This window comes from Erinaceus europaeus, chromosome X (assembly GCF_950295315.1).
Source record: "Erinaceus europaeus chromosome X, mEriEur2.1, whole genome shotgun sequence".
NCBI classification, from domain to species: domain Eukaryota; kingdom Metazoa; phylum Chordata; class Mammalia; order Eulipotyphla; family Erinaceidae; genus Erinaceus; species Erinaceus europaeus.
Window position 1 is genome coordinate 22223967 of NC_080185.1, and position 15824 is coordinate 22239790.

Here is a 15824-nt window from a genome sequence, read left to right on the forward strand (position 1 = left end):
TTCTCCCCTCTCCTCTGTCAACTAGGAATATCAAAGGAGACCACCTGGGACCACAACAAGACAGAATTAGAACCACTTTGGGAACCCACCAAATCACCAGAGCATCCAGAGACCACAACTCTCCCCAGACCTTCAGTTCTACCCAGTTGAGAAACTTCTATAAAGAACAAGGAATCTCAAAGATCACCTGAGACGGCAACAAGACGAGACTGGGACTATTTTGGGAACCCACCAAATCACCAGTGAGTGAAAACACATGTGGCTTGTGGACAGAGAGAAGCCTAAGGAGAATTTCCTGGGACTAAAGCCCATATTTGAGTGGCTGGTAACATTCTGGCAATACCAGTTGAGGCACCATCTACAGTCTATTTTACCAAAAAAAAAAAAAAAAAAAGACTGCTGAAGGGAGGAGAGGACTCCCTTGAGACTCACCAAATGCAACTGTGAGTCTCCATTTGCAACTTCCCTCAGAGGCTGGAGCAACAGGGGGAGGCCCTGTGCTGACATCGGGAGGCAGAGAACTGACCAGAAAATTCAGGAGAAGATCTACACCCTGGTGGCCTAGAGATAGGACTGTATAGTGGGAGTCTTCCACATTGTTCTCCTGATGAGAACTTTGTGAATAATTGCCTCAAAACCTACAGACTATAAACAGGACTTGCTTAGAAACTCACAGGGCCCAGCAGTGCTGCCCAGCTTAGCATAGAAGCTTAATTGAGCCCAGAGCCTTGGGTCCTTGGGGTGTGAGAGTCTCTTTGCATAACCACTGTGCTATCTCCCCACCTGCTTTATCAGGAGTGAATGATTAATCTAAGAAACCTACTTACAGGTAAAAAGCCCTCAGGCTACATATAGCCTACAAGGAAGAAAAAGAACAAAAAAGGCTTGAAGAGCCACTGTGCTTCAACTCAGGGACTGAGATAACATTGAAACAACTGTTAATTTCCACAGCTGTGAACTCTTTAAGTACATTACTTAGACACAAGTCAATCCAGGCAAGAGTGATAAGTGGACTGAAAATTTCTGAGAGAAGGACCTCATAACACACTATAATAATGGTTAAACCAAGGAGACACATTGGAGACATGAACCAGGACAGTGGTCCAGGAGGTGGCACAATGGATAGAGCATTGGATTCTCAACCATGAGGTCCCAAGTTCAATCCTTGGCAGCACATGTACCAGAGTAATGTCTGCTTCTTTCTGTCCTCCTATCTTTCTCATGAATAAATAAATAAATAAATTCTAAAAGAGAGAATGAGAGAAATGAATCAGGACAAAAGTCCAGATAAAAGCCCTCCAAAGGTAGAAACAAAGAAGAATGAGGTCAGCATCCAAATGCTAGCTAAGGAATTAGTCACAGAAGTGAGGAAAGAGTTTGAAAAAAATTGTCAACAAAAATTCAGAAACAACAAATGAATCTCTGAAAGAAAGCACTATCTGGAGGTAATTAGAGAGCTGAAAGCTGAAACAGCTGAGATAAGAGCACAACTAGCTGAACAAGCTTATACAGTATCAGAACAGGGTAACAAAATAGCTGAGCTACAGAAAAACAACAGAGGGGAGAGAGAATAGACTAAATGAAGCAGAAAGCAGAATTAGGCAAGATTGAGAATGAATTAGAGAAAACTAAAAAAGATGTAAGAGATCTCAAAAAGAGATTAAGAAATACTGAAAACAACAGAGACAAATGGGATGACTTCAAAAGAAATAATATATGCATCATAGGTCTAACAGAGGAAGAAAGAAAGGGAGAGGAAGAAAGCATTCTACAGGACATAATAGCTGAGAACTTCTAATCTAGACAATATAAAAGACATAAAGGGTCAAGAATCCTAGAGGGGGAGTCACATGGTAGACAAGCAGGTAACTACAACAGTAAAACAACAAGGGCAACAAAAGGGAGTAAATAAATAAATAAATGTTAAAAAAGAATCCCAGAGGGTCCCAAACAGAATAAACCCAGACTTAAAGACACCAAGACACATCATATTTAGAATGGAAAGGCATAAGGATAAAGAAAAGATCCTGAAGGCTGCAAAAGAAAAACAAAGAGTCACCTACAGAGGAAAACCCATAAGATGAACAGCAGACTTCTCCACACAAACACTACAGGCCGGAAGAGAATGGCAAGATATCTATCGAGTGCTCAATGAGAAAGGCTTTCAACCAAGACTACTGTGTCCTGCTAGACTGTCATTCAGACTAGATGTTGTCCCACCTAACTCAACAAGACAAACACAGACTCAAAGTGAAAGGATAGAAAACTACCATACAAACCAATGGACCACAAAAAAGGGCAGGAACATCTATGCTCATATCTGACATGATAGACTTTAAAATAAATAAAATTTTAAAAGCTAGGGATGGACATTACTTAATGCTCTCTTACTTCTTTCTTAGTTTTCTCTAATTCATCCTCAACCTTGCCTAATTCTGCTTTCTGCCTCATTTATTCTATTCTCTCTCCCCTCTGTTGTTTTTCTGTAGCTCAGCTATTTTGTTACCCTGTTCTGATACTGTATAAGCTTGTTCAGCCGTTGTGCTCTTATCTCAGATATTTCAGCTTTCAGCTCTCTACCTCCAGATAGCACTTTCTTTCAGAGATTCATTTGTTGTTTCTGCATATGTTGTCTGCAGGAATCCCACCTAACTCAACAAGACAAACACAGACTCAAAGTGAAAGGATAGAAAACTACCATACAAGCCAATGGACCACAAAAAAAGGGCAGGAACATCTATGCTCATATCTGACATGATAGACCTTAAAATAAATAAAATTTTAAAAGCTAGGGATGGGCATTACTTAATGCTCAGAGGATCAATCAATCAAGAGGACTTAATAATTGCCAACATCTATGCACCCAAGGAGAGGTCATCTAAATACATCAAACATCTACTGCAAGAGCTACAGCAATATATTAACAACAACACAGTGATAGTAGGGAACTTCAAGACCCCACTCTCTCAACTTGACAGATCATCCAGGCAGAAAATCAACAAAGAAACGAAGGAGCTAAATGAAGAGATAGGTAAACTAGAACTATTGCACATTTTCAGAGTAAAAATGGTAATTTCACCGCTTTCAGCCCATCTTGGATGTAGCTTGAAAAAAATCATCTTAAGTGAAATATGTCAGAAACAGAAGGATGAATATGGAATGATCTCATTTGCAGGCAGAAGTTGAAAAACAATATCAGAAGAGAAAACACTAAGCAGAACTTTGTGTATTGCACCAAAGTAAAAGACTCTGGGGTGGGTGGGTAGTGGTGGTGGGGTATTTCAGGTCCTGGAACAGGATGGCAGAGGACCTAGTGGGGGTTATATTGTTGTGTGGAAAAATGAGAAATGTTATGCATGCACAAACTATTTTATTTACTGTCAACTGTAAAACATTAAACCCTTAATAAAGAAATTTATATATATATATATATATATATATATATTATAGAGACAGAGATAAATTGAGAGAAGGAGACTGAAGAGGATATACCTACTGAGAGAGAGAAGAGAGAGAGATAGAGAGAGGTCCAGGTGGTGGTGCCATGTATTCTCAAGCATTAAGTCCTGAGTTCAATCCCTTGTAGCACATGTACCAGTGATGTCTGGCTCTATCTATCTATCTATCTATCTATCTATCTATCTATCTATCTATCTCTCCCCTCTCCCTTCTCCTCTCTTTCCCCCCTCCCTCGCCCCTTTTCCCCCTCTCTTATCCCTCTCATTAATAAATAAAATTTTAACACACACACACACACAGACCTGTAGCAGTGCTTAGCTATTTGTGAGGCTCCCCCACCACACACACACACACACACACACACACACACACACACACACACACACACACGTGGGACTAGGGGTTTGAGCCCCAGTCTTTGTGAACCGGTATTAATATGCACACTCAACCAGCTGTGTCACTGCCTAGTCCCTTGGATTGAAAGTTCTTTGTCTCAATAAGCCAACACTGGTTCTATGGCAACTAGGCAGATATTCTCAGGCTGCACTACTTTGAGTCCCAAAAGGAGGTGATAGGGATTATTTGAGGTGTCACACATCTGGGCTGTGCTAAAACAGCCCGGTGATGTCCGTCCAGTGTGCTGGCAGCTGTGTTGGAATAAGAGCGCAATCTCCCCAGGGATCTTCTTGGAAGGGCAAGGTTCATTTATTAAATGTAAGGGTTCTGATGTCATTGAAGAACTATGGGAGCTCCGATATGCTTGTTAAAAACCTATTTCTCCTCTTTTTTTAAAAATTACGCCATGTGTTCAGGAAGTGGGGTGGGGGCCGATTTATGTACTCTCTTCTGAGGTGGGGAGGGCTGGAGGCTTCAGTGACAAACCAAGGGCCAGAGAGTAGATCTGTCCAGTTTTGTGGGGCATCTGGGATCTGTCACATAAGCTCAACTCCCTTTGCAGCTTGCAAACAGCCAGAGACAATCTGCAAACTGACAAGCATGGCTCTGTGCCAATAAAACTTTATTTGCAACAAGACAAAACAAAAACTAGCAGGAGTGGGATTTGCTGGATTCGGACCCCAGGTAGTTCGCAACCCCTGCTCTCCACAGAGCACTCATTGGCAGAAATATTAGTCAGCCCTTCCAAACAGCTTGCTGAAAGGTAAGGGGGCAAGCAGAGGTCCCTGGGCACCCATAATCACTTCTTTTCAGCCATTCTCAGTTGAATCCCATGATGTCATTCTCTAATGCAGTGGGTCATCGACGGGGTCACATTACTCACAGCAAAACAGGATGTTTGACACCTAAAATATTCAGAACCAGGCCAGAGCTCATCGCTGCAAAAAAAAAAAAAAAAAAAAAAAAAGTTATTATATAATGGGAAGCAAGGGAACAGGGAAGACAGTTGAGTAGGAACAGTCACTCCCAGAGAAGTCTCCTCAGAGAAGATTTGCTGTCTCCCCACCAACTACACAGACACCCCGAATGCATCTCTTTGAGCAGCTGTCACTCCAGTGGACAGATGACTTCATTTCAATCCACCACCACCACCACCACCCCACACACACAAGTAAAGAGGCACTAATCACTCATTTGGCAGAAATACCATATGGTAGATGCTTTGAAAGTTGTAAGGGAAGTGCAGAATACTTAGGAGAAGAAAGCCACTTCCAAAAGCATGAAATGGGTCTTGAAATGGACCGGGTAGTTTCTCCGAAATGCCATCACTTCCTAGAAGATTGGGTCTGCAGTGGCAGGATTAGATAACAAGAGAGGCATTATTAAGGCCAGTCAATGTGGAGTTCTGTTTGGGGGTGTTTACATTCTTTGAATGCAGCTCAAATCCACACCACTTCTCCTCAAAGTCCTCCTGTGACCTAGCCTTGCTGAGATCCACAGCCCCTCCACCTCCGTGACTTGTACTCCAGTCTCAAAATAAAGAATATTTTGAATTCCCCCAAGACTCGGGCCTGTGGCTTTAGGCCTTGGGGCCTTTGCTCATGGGGATTGGTTGTTCTGGAAGGCTCTCCTAGCCCTTCAAAAAGCATCCTCCTTTGGCTGATCTCTGCTTTTCCCTAATATGTCCATCGTCCTCTCTTCTCTAGACACAGTTCCCCTGTTGACTTACCTCACTGGCGAGTCATGTATTTGCTTATGTGAAGATTTTTCTCCACTAGAGCTGGAGCCCTTGATTCATTTCTGGGTCCCCAGAGTCTAGACCATGCTGGGTTCATGGGAAGGAGCTCCACAAACATTTGTGGAATTGGATGGCCAAGAGTGGGGTCACCTGACTTGTCCGGTAGGTTTCTCTTGCACCAGAACTATGGTGTCCGACCAACCTAAGCCAAGTCAAGACCTCTAGAACATAATGCTCTGTAGCCTAACATTCCTGAGCTGAAGCTCCAGTCAACTGGGCCCCTGGTGTGGCTTTTTCAAAACGTTGTTTTGTAGCAGGAAGAGAAGCCAGAGGACCAGCCCATCATAGGCTGTACCTGCGACGGAGCCCTCAGAATCACACATGCAAGGCCTGAGCTTCACTGCTGAGCCACCTGTCTGATCCTTCATTAACTCTCTTAGCCAAAGTCTGACCCACCAGGAGTACCCAGTCTACTGCAGGCATACTTTGTTGCACTTCTGTTTTGCAGATATTGTAGAGTTTGGGGTTGATGTTTGCAAAAACTTTTAAATATTTTTTTTGCAATATATGGGCCTTGTGCATTGTAAAAACAGGAGCCCTACCTAATAAGCTATATCTCTGACCCTTTATACATATATTTTTAAATATTTTACCGGTTAGAGCCCCCAGCTCCCCACCTGCAGGGGAGTCACTTCACAAGCGGTGAAGCAGGTCTGCTGTTGTCTATCTTTTTCTCCCCTTCTGTGTCTTCCCCTCCTCTCTCCATTTCTCTCTGTCCTATCTAACAACGACGACATCCGTAATAACAACAATAACTATAACAACAATTAAAGCAACAACAACAAGGGCAACAAAAGGAAAAATAAATAAAATTTTGTAAAAAGGAAAAATATATTTTACTTGTGATGGGAAGATGATGGTGCAATCAGTTAAGCACACACATCACCATCCACAAGGAACTGAGTTCTAGCCCCTGCTCTCTACCTTCAGGGGGTGGTGCTTCATGAATGGTGAAGCAGGTCTTTAGATGCCTTGCTCTCTCTTCCACTCTATCTTCTCCTCCCCTCTCAATTTCAACCTGTACTATCCAATAAAAACAAAAAGAAAAAAGAAAAAATGACCACCAAGAGTGGCGGCTTCGTTGTGCTCCAAAAGATAATCCTGGTGGAAATATATATATATATATATTTCAATGAAAGAATGCTACAGAAAGAGGCAGAGAGAGACAGAAACCAGAGTACTGCTCCACTATGGCTTATGATGACACTGGGGATTGAACTGAGACCTCCGAGCCTCAGACATGAAAGTCATTTGCAGAACCATTATGTTTTCTTCCAAGGCCTAATTTTTATTTCTCTTTTAATTTTTTTAATTGATTTAGGAGCCAACAAAATAGCTTACTTAAATAAAGTGCTGTTTCGCCATGTGTGTGACCCAGGTTCAAGTCTGGCTTCCCCTGCATGGTACAAAGCTTGGTTTTTGCCACCCACCTCTAAAAAATAAATAAGAGTAAATCATAAAAATAAGTGGCCTCGTAGTGGCAGTGCATTTGGTTGAGCTCACACATTACAGTGCACAAGGATCTAGTTTTGTGCCCCTGGTCCCCACCTGCAGGAAGTATATATTTTTTTGCCTCTTCCAGGGTTATTTCTGGGGTTTGGTGCCTGCACTATGTATGAATCCACTGCTCCTGGAGGCCATTTTTCCCCTTTTGTTGTCCTTGTTATTGTTATTGCTGTCGTTGTTGTTGGATAGGACAGAGAGAAATCGAGAGAGGAGGAGAAAACAGAGGGGGCGGGAGAAGTGACCCTGCTGCAGGTGGGGAGCCGGGAGCTCAAACGGAGGAAGGAAGTTTCACAAGTGGTGAAGCAATGATGTAAGTGTCTCTCATTCGCTCTCCTCCTGTCTTCCCCCTTCCCTCTCAATCACTCTCTGTCTCAATCCACTATAAATACATTAATTAAATAATTAAAATGAAATTTATTTTAAAATTTTAGTAAGAAATTTTATTTTTTTTAATTTTTTATTTATAAAAAGGAAACACTGACAAAACCATAGGATAAGAAGGGGTACAACTCCACACAATTCCCACCACCAGAACTCTGTATCCCATCCCCTCCCCTGATAGCTTTCCTGTTCTTTATCCCTCTGGGAGTATGGACCCAAGTTCATTGTGGAATGCAGAAGGTTGAAGGTCTGACTTCTGTAATTGCTTCCCCACCGAAAATGAGCATTGACAGGTCGATCCATACTCCCAGCCTGCCTCTCTCTTTCCCTAGTAGGGTAGGGCTCTGGGGAAGTGGAGCTCCAGGACACATTGGTGAGGTTGTCTGTCCAAGGAAGTCTGGTCAGCATCATGCTAGCAGATGGAACCTGGTGGTTGAGAAGAGAGTTAACATACAAAGCCAAAAAAAAAAAAAATTGACCAGTCATGGACCTAAAGGTTGGAATAGTGCAGATGAAGACCGGGGGGTCCTCCATTTTGTAGACAGTTAATAGGCATATTTAGTAAAATTCCAAAGGGCCTGTGGCTATACTTGTTTTTTTTTTTTTTTCCTATTTGTTTTTGCCCTTGAGCCTGAAATCTGGTATGCTAGTGGATTGAAGTTATTGTCTGGGAAGATGATGTCATGGCTAGAAAAGGAACATAAACTGGATCAGGGAACAGAGTAACTCTTTCGTATGGGGAAGGGGTATAAACATTGTTGACTGTAAACCCCATCAATTTGATGTGATCTGGGGCCCATAATTTGCTTAGGAGTCTGTGTGATCTCCGCATCCCACTAGATCTGAGCTCACATTCTGTGGTCATGAGTAGGAACATTCCATGCTGCCCCAATATAGACCCATCTTCCACAGGTGTAGCATAGAGTATGTTGTCCATCCTCACTTAAGGGGATGGAACATTCTCTATCATTGTTGATCCAAGTTGAGGGCAAGGTCCTATGGGGGCCCACAAAAGGGTCTATATTGTTGTTCCAGATAGAAATGACTTGTAGCAATGGAGAGAGGGATTTATTCGAGTTCCAGGCCCATCAAGTCTGTTTGGGAATCTCAGGACTCCCCAGTTAGGGCCCCAGCTCATGGAATGGCCTGATAGTGACTAAAGAGTCATCGTTAAAGTATGTCAGTCTCTTGCCCTTATTCAGCTTTTGCAGTCCTTGCTTTGATGAGGTTAGCTTTGGAGTGAGTGAAAGAACTGTAATAGGAAGTAGGTGAGGAGGGTATCTAAGTCTAAGTAGACACTATTTAATTATGAACTTGATACTAACTCACTACAGACTATTGTGTATTTTTGCTTTCAGGTATATATTTTGCCCTAATTTATGGATACATGTGAACATATGCTCTATCTTATAGGACCTGGTCTCTATCTAGGTTTTGGGACTTTGTTAGGAAGTGAACCTCCTGGAATGGAACTAGAGAATACCATGAAAGGAGAGGTCTCACCCTAGTAATGAAGCTGAAGGCTTGACATTCCATGACTGACCTCTCTGGACACAGTCTGAAGTGAAGCATGCTGAGGTGGTACTCGTTGCATTTATTAGGTTGGAATCGGCAAATGCAGTATCATTTGGTATGATTTGAGAGAAGCATGCAGGAAAGTGAGCCCCATCCCAGAGGTTCCAGGACTAGGGGAAATATAGGCTCTATAGAGGAAGCAGGAGGTTCCTGCTGTCTTAGGAAGGCAATAGATAGTTATTGCTAGAATCACATTTTTTGGTAATTGGGTTAACTTTGAAAAATCCTTTTCTTAGGATTTGCTGTATCATACCCACCATCACTATATTTTATTATTTGTATATCGCTATGCCACTGGTTGCTTCTGTTCTCCCTGGACTAAGCTTTTAAGAGAGTCAACATATCAAAGACTCAGCCTATGTATTAAAAAGACTCAGTCTGTGCTTTAAAAAGTTCGAGACATTCAATCATTTTTTCCCCTCTCATATTAATTAAATAGTGATTTATATGACTACCAATTGATAGGAGTGTACATAAACACCATTCATTCCCACCACCAAAAGACTGTGTCCCATCCCATCCCCCCCATGAAGGTGAACATCCACCCTCACCCTCAACCCGGGGTTTTTACTTTGGTGCCCTACTACAAATTTAGTCAGATCCCGTTTTGAGTTTGCCTTTCTGTTATTCTTTCTCAACTTCTGTTTATGAGTGTGATCATCCCATACTCGTCTTTTATCTTTCTGACTTAACTCACTTAACATAATTCCTTCTAGTTCCATCCAAGATGGGTCAGAGAAGGTGGGTTCATTGTTCTTAATAGCTGCGTAATATTCCACTGTGTATATATACCACAGCTTTATCAGCCATTCATTTGTTGTTGGGCACCTGGGTTGATTCCAGGTTTCAGCTATTACGAATTGTGCTGCTATGAACATAGGTGTACACATATCCTTTTGGTTGGGTATTATGGGGTCCTTGGAGTATATCTCCAAGAGAGGAATTACTGGGTCATATGGAAGGTCCATGTTTAGCCTTGTGAGAATTCTCCAGACTGCTCTCCACAGAGGCTGGACCAATTTACATTCCCACCAGCAGTGCAGAAGGGTTCCTCTGTCCCCACAGCCTCTCCAGCATTTGTTGCTGCTGTCCTTTTTGATGTATGCCATTCTCACAGGAGTGACGTAGTATCTCAGTGTTGTCTTTATTTGCATTTCTCTGACAGTCAGTGACCTGGAGCAATTTTTCATGTTTATTACCCTTTTGCATCTCCTCTGTAGTGAATGTTTTATTCATATCATCTGCCCATTTTTGCATGGGGTCATTAGCTTTTCTGTTGCTAAGTTTGCTGAGCTCTTTATATATTTTGTTGATTAGTCTCTTGTCTGATGTTTGGCATGTGAAGATCTTCTCCCATTCTGTGAGGGGTCTCTTTGTGTGATAGTTTCTTTGGCTGTGCAGAAGCTTTTCAATGTGATGTAGTTCTATTGGTTTGTTTATACTTTAGTCTTCCTTGCAATTGGATTTGTTTCATCAAAGATGTCCTTGAGGTTTAGGTGGGAAAGTGTTCCACCAATATTTTCCTCTAAGTATTCGATAGTTTCTGGTCTAACATCCATGTTCTTGATCCATTTGGAGTTGATTTTTATTTCTGGTGAGATAAGGTGGTTCAGTTTCATTCTTCTTCATGTTTCAACCCAGTTTTCCCGGCACCATTTATTGAAGAGAGCCTCCTTCCTCCATTTAATACTTTGAGCCTCCTTATCAAAGATTAGATGTCCATAGGTGTGAGGGTTTAGTTCTGGGCTTTCAATTTTGTTCCACTGGTCTGTGTGCCTATTTTTGTTCCAGTACCAGGCTGTTTTAATAATGATAGCCTTATAATATAGTTTGAGATCTGGGAGTGTGATGCCTCCATTTCTGTTTCTTTTCCTCAGGATTGTTTTGGCAATTCTAGGTGCTTTCTGGTTCCAGATAAATGATTATAGTTTTTTTTTTTACTCTCTTAAAGAAGCTTGGTGGAACTTTGATGGTTATCATGTTAAATTTGTATATGGCTCTGGAGAGAATATTCATTTTGATGATATTTATTCTTCTAATCCATGTGCATGAGATGTCTTTCCATTTCTTGGTATCATTTTCTATTTCCTTTAATAGTGACTCATAGTTTTCAGTATACAAGTCTTTCACTTCTTTGGTCAGCTTTATTCCTAGGCATTTTATTGATTATGCTGCAACAATGAATGGGAGTGATTTCTGGATGTCTTCTTCTTCAGATTTAGTGTTTGCATAAAGAAATGCCACTGATTTTTGTACATTGATTTTGTAGCCTGACACCTTGCTATATTGCCTAATAACTTCCAGTAGTTTTCTGCTGGATTCTTTACGTTTTTCTGTGTATACTATCATATCGTCTGCAAATAGTGAGAGCTTGACTTCTTCCCTTCCAATCTGTATTCCTTTGATTTCTTTCTCTTGCCTGATTCCTATGTCAAGAACTTCCAATATTATGTTGAAGAGTAATAGTGATAGTGGACAGCCCTGTCTAGTCCCTGATCTGAGGGGGAATGCTTTCAGCTTCTGTCCATTGAGTATGATGGTGGCTGTAGGTTTGCTATATGGACTCCACTATCTTGAGGAATTCCATATCTACTTCCATTTGCTGTAGTGTTTTGAGCATGAATGGGTGTTGGATTTTGTCAAAGGCTTTCTCTGCATCTATTGAGATAATCATGTGGTTTTTGGTTTTGCTTTTATTGATGTGGTGAATGACATTGATTGACTTACAGATGTTGAACCAGACTTGGATCCCTGGGATAAATCCCACTTGGTCATGATGAACAATCTTTTTGATATACTGCTGTATCCTGTTGGCCAAGATCTTGTTTAGTATTTTGGCATCTATGTTCATCAGAGATATTGGTCTGTAGTTTTTCTTTTTAGTTGTGTCCCTATCTGCTTTTGGTATCAGGGTGATGTTGGCTTTATAGAAGGTGGAAAGGAGTGTTCCTGTTTCTTCAATCTTGTGGAAAATCTTTAGAAGTATATAGGTATTAACTGTTTCCTGAAGGTTTTGTAGAATTCATAACATTGGCGTAGAATATTGTAAGATTTTAAAGATACAGCTTCACATCTATATCTGTGTGTGACTCATCACAGCCACCGCCAGCATTCCAGAGTTGTTACACCAGAGTCCCTCCACCTAACTCACTTTCTCTCTGTTCCCTCAATAACCATCATAGTTTCACAGTCAAGAGAGTTTAGCTACTGTGATTTTTAAAAATTCTCTATGTTCCACACAAATGACACCACTAGTTCCACTCTCTTTGTCCCCAAAGATACAACATAATCTTTTCTCTTCTGAATTGTATTCCATTGGGAATATATCCCATAACTTCTTCTCTTCCCCCTTCCCCCGAGCACTGCTCAACTCTGGCTTATGGAGGTGCAAGGGTTGAACCTGGGGCCTTGGAGCCTCAGGCATGAGTTTCTATGTAAAACCATTATGCTATCTCCCCCTATCCTATCTCATAACTTCTTTTTCCCCCACTTTATTGGGGGGGGGACTTAGTGGCTTATTTTTTATTAGTTATTTAATATTGATTTACAAAATTACATAATCACAGGGATACAACTCTGCTGTATTCCCACCACCAGACCTTTAAATCCCCAGTCCTTCCATTGTAAGGTACAGCAGTTCTCCTAAGGTTGACGATATGGGTTAACTATTATTTCTACATCTGTATATATATTTGCCCATTTCTTTTTTAATGCTTTTTTAATTTTTAATATTTATTTATTTTCCCTTTTGTCGCCCTTGTTTTTTAAAATTGTTGTTGTAGTTACTGTTGTTGTTATTGATGTCGTCATTGTTGGATAAGACAGAGAGAAATGGAGAGAGGAGGGGAAGACAGAGAGGGGGGAGAGAAAGACAGACACCTGCAGACCTGCTTCTCTGCCTGGAAGCGACTCTCCTGCAGGTGGGGAGCTGGGGCTCGAACCGGGATCCTTGAGCTGATCCTTGCACTTTGTGCCATGTGTGCACCCGTTTCTTTTTTAAAGGTCCTGTCTTCACTTTCTTTCCAAGTCACACATACACCTATTACTACATCCAAGTGTCCCTCCCTTTTCCCTCCCCCTCTCTCTGGGTCCTGATGGAGTTGGAGTTCAGAGGCCTCTAGTCATTTCCCCCCTATCATTTCTCCTTCACTGGGAGTATGGATCAAAATTATTTTGGGGTATAGGAAGGTAGGAGTTCTGGCTTCTGTAGTTGCTACTCTACTGGACATGGGTGTTGGCAGGTCAATCCATAACTCCGGTCTGTTTCTATCTTTCCCTAGTATGGTAGAACTCTGGAAAGGTGAGGTCCCAGGACACATATTGGTGAGGCCATCAACCCAGGGAAGTCGGGATGAAATCATGATAGCGTCTGCAACTTGTTGACTGAAAGGCAGCAAGATATAAAGCAGGACAAGATGATTAATGAGCAGGAAACAAAAAGTAGGAACGGAACAGATGAGAACAGGAATCTTGGGGTGGAAAGAAGCTATGAAATCCATTTTAGGCATATTCCTAGCGGCCCACGACTATCACTTTTGCTTGAGTTTAATCACTAACATAGTTTATTACATAACTTCTTTATCCAATCATCTAATAGCTTGTAGGTTGCTTCTACTCCTTAGCTACTTACTGTAAATAATGCACCTATGAGTGTAGGGATATGTTTTATGTCCTTTGAATATGCCTAGGGTGCTATTGCTGGATCATACGGTATTTCCAGTTTTGGTTTATCATATCCAGACCGTTTTCCAGAAAACTTGCTCCAGTCTGAATCCCACCAGTTTGGTTCCTTTTTCTCCACATTGTCTCTAACACTTGCCGTTTCTGCTCTTTTTTTGATAGACCATTCTCTGTAGTATGAGGTGCTATCTCATTGTGTTTTTAATTTGCATTTCCCTAATGATAAGTGAGGTGAAATATTTTTTTCATGTCTATGGGCCACCTCACTTGTAAGTCTTCTTTATATTTTATATACTTTTTAAAAATATTTTTTTTAATTTATTGTTGGCTAGAGACAGAGAGAAGTTGAGAAGGGGGAGAAAGTAAGAGAAAGAGACAGAGAGACACCTGCAACTCTGCTTCACCATTTGTGAAGCTTTCCCCCTGCAGGTGGGGACCAGGGGCTTGAACCCGGGCCCTTGCGCACTGTAATGTGTGCACTTAATCAGGTGCGCTACCGCCTGGCCCTGTAAGTCTTTAGAGAACTGCTTACTCAAGTATTTTGCCCAGCTTTACTTGGGTTGCTCCCCCCTTGAGTTGTATGATATATGCATATATTTTATTTTATTTTATATTATTTTATTTTATTTTATTTACTTTTTACCAGTGCTCTGCTCAGTTCGGGCTTATGGTGGTGTGGAGGACTGAACCTGGGACCTCAGAACCCCAGGCCTGAGAGTTAACTTGCATAAACATTATGCTGTCTCCCCCACTCTCTATATATATTTACATGTGAAATCCTTGTTGGTCATGTGATGCACAAATCCCCTCTCTGGGCAAGTTTTTAAATTTTTCTATTCATTTGTGCTTTTTGGTTGTTGTTCTGTTTTCCCTTTTTTGAGGCATGTCTTTTTTTAAATTTTTATTTATAAAATGGAAATATTGATAAGACTATAGGATAAGAGGGGTACAATTCCGCACAATTTCATTTGGTTTTTTAGTGCCATCAGAGTTATGCCAGGGTCTTGATGCCTACAAGATAAATCCATTGCTGCCGGTGGCTGTTATTTTCCTTGATTTTATTTAAAAGAGACAGAGAGAAATTGAGAGTGAAGGGGGAGATAGAAAAGGAGAGACACCTGCAGCACTGCTTCTCCACTCATGAACTTTCTCCCCTGTGGGTGGGGGCTGGGGATTTGAACCCAGGTTGTTGCACATGGCAACATGTGCATTATGCCAGGCTTAATACCATCCGGTCCCCTCTGGGCAATTTTTGAACCTCATTTTGAAATGATTTTCAACATCAGAAAATTCTCGGGATTAGGTGGTGGCACACCTGGTTGAGCGCACATATTTCAAAGCACAAGGACCCAGGTTCAAGCCTCCAGTCCCCACCTGCAGAGGGAAAGTTTCACAAGTAGTGAAGCAGTGCTGCAGATACCTCTCTTTCTCTTTCCCTACCTCTCCCTCCCTTCTTAATTTCTCTCTGTCTCTATTTAACAAATAAATAAAATAGGTATAAAAAAGAAAATTTTCATATGTAATACAGAATTCACTTATACCCTTTGTTCAGCTTAATCTGATGTTAACAACTTATAAAAACACAGAGAGCATAAAAACAGGAAGTCAACATTCTCACAGAAATTGTGCTTTTTCACAAGACCTTCTACCAGCAAAATGATCCCTCTCTGGAGGTTCAGACAGTGGTTTGCATCTTTTAGCAATAAAATATTATTCAATGGAAGGAAGCAGGTACACTTTTAAAATATTTATTTATTTAGTTTAATTGCCAGGGTTATCACTAGGGCTCAGTGCCTGCACAATAAATCCACTGTTCATGGCTGCCATTTTTTTCTACTTTATTTGATAGGACAAAGAGAAATTGAGAGAAGTGGAAGATATAGAGAAGGAGAGAGACAGACACCTGCAGCACTTTCATCATTCGTGAAGCACACCCCCCCCCCCCGCGCCCCCGCAGATGGAAAACCAGAGGCTCAAACCCAGGTTTTTGTGTATGGTAACAAATGCACTTAACTAGGTGTGCCACTGT

The 15824-nt window shown here is 41.4% G+C and overlaps 1 long non-coding RNA gene across 1 annotated transcript; it reads right to left on the minus strand.

Moving 5' to 3' along the window:
* Window positions 1-4460: 4460 nt before the first annotated feature.
* Window positions 4461-7077, minus strand: LOC132535824 (uncharacterized). Its single transcript, XR_009547554.1, has 2 exons — window positions 6995-7077; window positions 4461-4793 (listed from the first exon to the last, which is right to left on the minus strand). It is a non-coding gene; the product is annotated as an uncharacterized LOC132535824 (long non-coding RNA).
* Window positions 7078-15824: the final 8747 nt, after the last annotated feature.